We start from the raw sequence: 5,350 nt of genomic DNA on the forward strand, positions 1-5,350 counted from the left end.
CTCATGAACCCTTGATAATTTATAAATTATTATTTTGTCATATTTTACACTGTCTGACGTCTCCCTTCACCCACTTTTCTGTTGTCTGTCCCGCAGGGAGGAGGTTATATGTAGATCCCTCCAAATTCGATAGAATTTTAAGTAATTTATTTAACTTACATTTCATCCCACTGATTAAGTCAGACTCATACAACATTGTTTCCCTATATGGTGGAGATTCAATAAACATTGCTAATCAAATGAATGAATGAACTGCAATAATCAGTAGAAAAGGAAAAAAGGTATCTAGCGAGGTCACCTAAAAGGGAGTGGGGTGGGGAATTAGTGTATTCAGGTTTACATATTACCTTTCTCTCTGGGAAGTTGTCATATTTCACAGTTCAACATGCATTTTATAGATCAGTAACATTATGCTTACATGTAGTTGCAATTTACTATGCAGCAAAAATGAGTCAAGAAAAAAATAGCTAGCAGTGTCTCTTCCCTTTTGTATAGGAGATTGCTGATTTACTCTGAATAGATATTTGTATTGGGATAAAATGCTTATGTGTGTATAGGAATGCCACAGTGCCACTGCTGGCACAAAGTATTAAAATTATTTTGTGAAGATTGGTGGTTGTATTAAACTGTGTGCCATTATACCTCAAAAAAAAAAAGAAGAAGAAGAAAAGAAATGAAGCAAGGACTACCATAATAGGAATTAAAATAAGCAAGTAGTCTCTGTTGTGGTAAAATTGTTGCTATGAATCAGAACTGACTTGATGGCAGTAGGTTTTCTTGTCCACATTGATTGTGGATTCACAATCAATTCTTATGGAAACAGTAGTCAAAAAAATCCAGTGATATATTGTATTGGGATCATCTGCTGCCACACATTCTCAAACTCACTGCCATTAAGTGGATTCATGCTCAGAGCAATCCTGTACCATCGACTAGCCCTGCCCCTGGGGGGCTGAGGCTGTACATCTTTAAGGGAGCAGCAAGCCTCCTCTTCATCCCGTGGAGTGGCTGATGTGTTTGAACTGCTCATCTTGCAGCTAACAACCCAATGTGCAACTTACCACACCATCAGGGCTAGACTTTTTTTTTAATTATTAGAAAACAAAGTCTCTTAGGACTGAGGTAAATCTGACCAAGGCATGGTGTCTTGGATCACCCCATATGCGTGCAAACACTCGATACTCAAGGAGCCTGAAGAAGAATTGATGCCTTTGAATGATGGTGTTGGCAAAGAATATTAACTATACCGTGGGCTTCCATAAGAACAAACAAATCTGTCTTGGAAGTCGTCCAGCCAGAAGAATCTCTTTACGGAAGCAAGGATGGTAGGTAAGACTTTCTTTCATGTCCTTTTGAGGATGTTATCAGGAGGGATCTGTCCCTGGAGAAGGATATGATGTTTAATAAAGCAGTCAGTCAATGCAAAAGAGGGAGACCATCGATGCAATGGATTGGCACAGTCCTTGCAACAATGGGCTCGGACATAACAATTGTGAGGATGGTGCAGGACCAGGTGGTGGTTGGTACTATTGTACACAGGGTCCCTATGAGTCAGAGCCAACTGACCACACCTAATAAATAACATCACTGAGCCTCCACGCTGCTTGGTTCAAGTCCACACTGGTTACTCTAGGAGAAAGACCAAAGGAAGCAGAGGAAAGGGGTTGGGAGCCACTACTATGTTGTGTGCGTCAAAGGAACCCTGCTTAGTATTTAGCTGCTGTGATCCATACATTGGTGGTTTGAAGTCCCTACGTGAGAGAACAACCTGGTGATCCTATCTTTTCAACACCATCCACTCTTCTTCTAAGAGCCCAGTTTGTAGAGTCAAGCAGATGGGGATTTGAATGTCTAGCTTTGTCACTATAGGCAAGTTACACATAAAACTGAGGCTTCAGCTCCTGGGCCCTTACTGTCTGCCCTTGGCTATGGTGACTTCGAGGATTTAATTATGCACTGTAAGTTAAACACCAAGGGCAGTTCCAGGTAAGGACAAACTATTATTTGACTTCTCTTGTTTTATTAAATCAGATGTAACTCTCATGCAGAACCCCAGCTGAGTTAGTGGTTTGTTTTTGTTTTTAGCTTAGCTGTTGTTGATACTTGCGTGATCATTATTATTACTTTCAGACTTGAAGAGACTGAAAGCACCTGAGAAAAGAAGGACACAGGAAAAGCACCTGAGCACATTGTCACTCAGAGCAGGGCCTGGGGGCCCAATAGCACGGGCATCTCTGTTGAGCTTGTGGGAAATGCGGCTCAGAATGCACTCCAGAAACGGCATTCAAAAATTCTTGTAAAACCAAGATCCTCGTTCTGGCTAGACTGGAGCATGTACACAGGTACAGATAAGAGCTCACGACACACGGAATCCAGGTCAGATAAACCCCTCAGGTACAGGAACGGGAGTATCAATACCAGGAGGGTAGGGGAAAGGTGGCAGGAGGAAAGGGGAACCGATTGATCAATCGATCGATGACAATGATCGATGCATTACCTCTCTCCCCCACCAGGGGGATGAACCACAGAAACGTGGGTAAAGGGAGACAGAGGTTGGTGTAAGGTATGAAAATAATAATTTATAATTTATCAAGGGGTCACAAGGGTGGGGGGGCGAGGGAGGGAAAAAGAGGAGCTGATACCAAGGGCTCAAGTAGAAAGTAAATGTTTAGAAAATGATGATAGCAACATTTGTACAACTATGCTTGATGCAATTGATATATGGAATGTTACAAAAGCTGTAAGAGCTCCCCCCCACCCCCCGACCAAATAAACAAAACAAAAACTGAAAAACAAGATCCTCAGGTGACTCACTCACAGTTTGAGGAGATCTGGCACTTGGTTCTCCGCACTGACTTACCATTGGAATCACATGAGACTTACAGAAGCCTGCATCCCACCTCCAGACACTCTGGGTTCATTGGCTGGAGTACAAGAATGTCAGTGTTCCCTGGGGCACTCTCAAATGCAGGCAAGGTGAAGACCACCCAGGGCTACAGATAAGATCCTGTAACACAGGGAATCCAGGATAGATAAACCCCTCAGAGCCAACAATGAGAATAGAGATTGTGTTGGGAAGGTGAGCATCACAGAACACCAGATTGTCAGAACAAAGTGTTCTTGTGTTGAGAGAGTACTTGAGTCAAGAACAATGTCCATCCGCAACCTTATTTCTTAACATATAGATATAAGTACATAGATCTATTCCCATCTCATTATATATATTTACATATGTAAATGCCTGATTTAGACCTCTATAAATGTCCTTAGTCTTCTGGTTCTTTCCTGTTTCCTTTTACTTTCCTCTTGTGCCAGCATCATGTTCAGCCTTCATTCGGGTTTAGTAATTCCTCGCTGCTACATTGCCCTTGATTAAGCCCCACTAGGCATCCTACACCCTTTTCTTCATTCTCCATTGAATTTAGTTCACTTGTAGTTCTCTTTTCCCTGGGTTGGATTTTCCCCCCACCTCCCCTTCTCCCGTATCCCCCAAGAACCATTGGTCCCGTTCTTTTTGTCTCCGAATTGTTTATCCTGCCTATGTTATCTAGACATGCATAGACCGTAATAAGCGCAAACAAACAAACAGGTAAAGCCAAACAGAACAAAGGAAGTCAAAACCAACAAAACAAAAATGACAACAACAAAAAATAACAACAGAAAGAAAGCCACTGACAAAAAATGGAAAAGCCTATATATAGTTCAAGATCTGTCTGTTGGCCTTTATGAATGTTTTTCACTTGAGTCTGATGGGGTGCCACACTGTGTCTCCAAAGTCTATTTTTGGTATTCCCTGGGGGTTTCATCACTTTGCTCCCCCTGCTGCTCTGCTGCATGCCCTTAGTGTTTCGCCCCAGCGTGATGCACCCCTTCATTCTTAAGTCTCAATTTGACAACAGATTATGTAACTACCACATGTGGCTATCATTTTCTTAAAATTTTCAGAGAAACTGGAAACTTGGGATTTTTTACTTTAATGTACTCATCTAATCAAAAGCGAGGTTTTCGATGTTGGATTCTAGTATTTTGACTGGCCCAGTCAAGCATACCGAAGCCAGCGTTAGCCATTGGCCTTTGAGAGATGAGCCGTGTTGAAACAAGTCATATCACATGGTCACAGGCTTTGGATTCAGGGGACTTGTTCTGGGTCTGTAAGGCAGTCCTTAAATATGTTTCATTGACTATTTGCTAAGCATCTCCAAGTCATCTTGGGGTCACTCTCCACCTCGTGGTCTGACCTGGTCCCAGATATTGTAGGAGTTGTGGGGAGTACATCCTATTTCCTTAGAGCAGTGTAACAGAAGGAGAACAAACAAGATTTCTGGACTTCTATCTTCTTCCTGGTTACATAGTGTACTACGCATTGAACTGCTAAGCAGAAGGTCAGAGGTTCAAACCCACCAGCCACTCCAAGGGAGGAAATTGAGGCTGACTGCTTCTGTAGAGCCTGAAGGTCTCAGCAATGCTAAGGGACACTTCGACGGTGTCCTACAGGAACTCCTGTCAGTCAGAAGCTACTGGACGGCAGTGAGTTCTGGGTGTCTTCATTCTTCTGTGCCTGCTCTTTCCCCTCCCCGCAAGCCTTCCTCTCCTTGAATAACAGTCTGAAATGGCATTGGATGCCCTTCCTGGTTTATAGCTGCCACGTCCCTGCCAGTGACTGGACATTTCTCCCTCAATGTTCTCTTTATACATGATGACGTGACTTGTGTTTGTTGCTAATATTAGATTGACAACAGATGCCCCCATTGTTGGGCCCTGGGTACATTCAGAGCAGAGTGAGAATGCAAAGACAAAGGCCTACAGAGCCCAGTGATGTTAACAGTAGAAGCTGGTTCAAGGGGCAGCAGGCTCCTCCTGTGTTGGGCCCGGTGAAGTGGACGGTCTGTGACCGACCTAGGAGCTGAGTCTATAGACCAGATCCCCAGGATATGTAGGCTGAGCTCTCTCGGTGAGGGCGTGTGAGTGGGTGTGAAGCATCAACAGGAGACAAGCAGTAATACCCGGGTCTGCGGTACAAAATGAAAAGTCACTTAGTCACCACTGGTGGCCAACATTCGAACTCAGGTATCTTCGCTTCCTAGAGCTGCAGAAACACAACTGTGACAAGGAGGTGGCTAGAGAGCTGAATCCCAAGCACTGGCTTGAGGTGAAGGCTCTCTTTCCCTGTTGGCTCTCTGAGAAGGTCCTTGTCTCTTTTCAGCTTCTGTTCCTCGGCTCCTTGGTGGTCTTAATGGGGTGGGCATGGTGTCAATCATTCCCCTGAAACCATTCCCCTTTTAGACTTCAAAATGGATGAGCTGAACATACCATCTACACCGATATACTCGTGAACATGCCAAAGAAAACC

This window comes from Echinops telfairi, unplaced genomic scaffold (assembly GCF_000313985.2).
Source record: "Echinops telfairi isolate 266 unplaced genomic scaffold, ASM31398v2 ScPeMD7_7421;HRSCAF=8459, whole genome shotgun sequence".
NCBI lineage: Eukaryota > Metazoa > Chordata > Mammalia > Afrosoricida > Tenrecidae > Echinops > Echinops telfairi.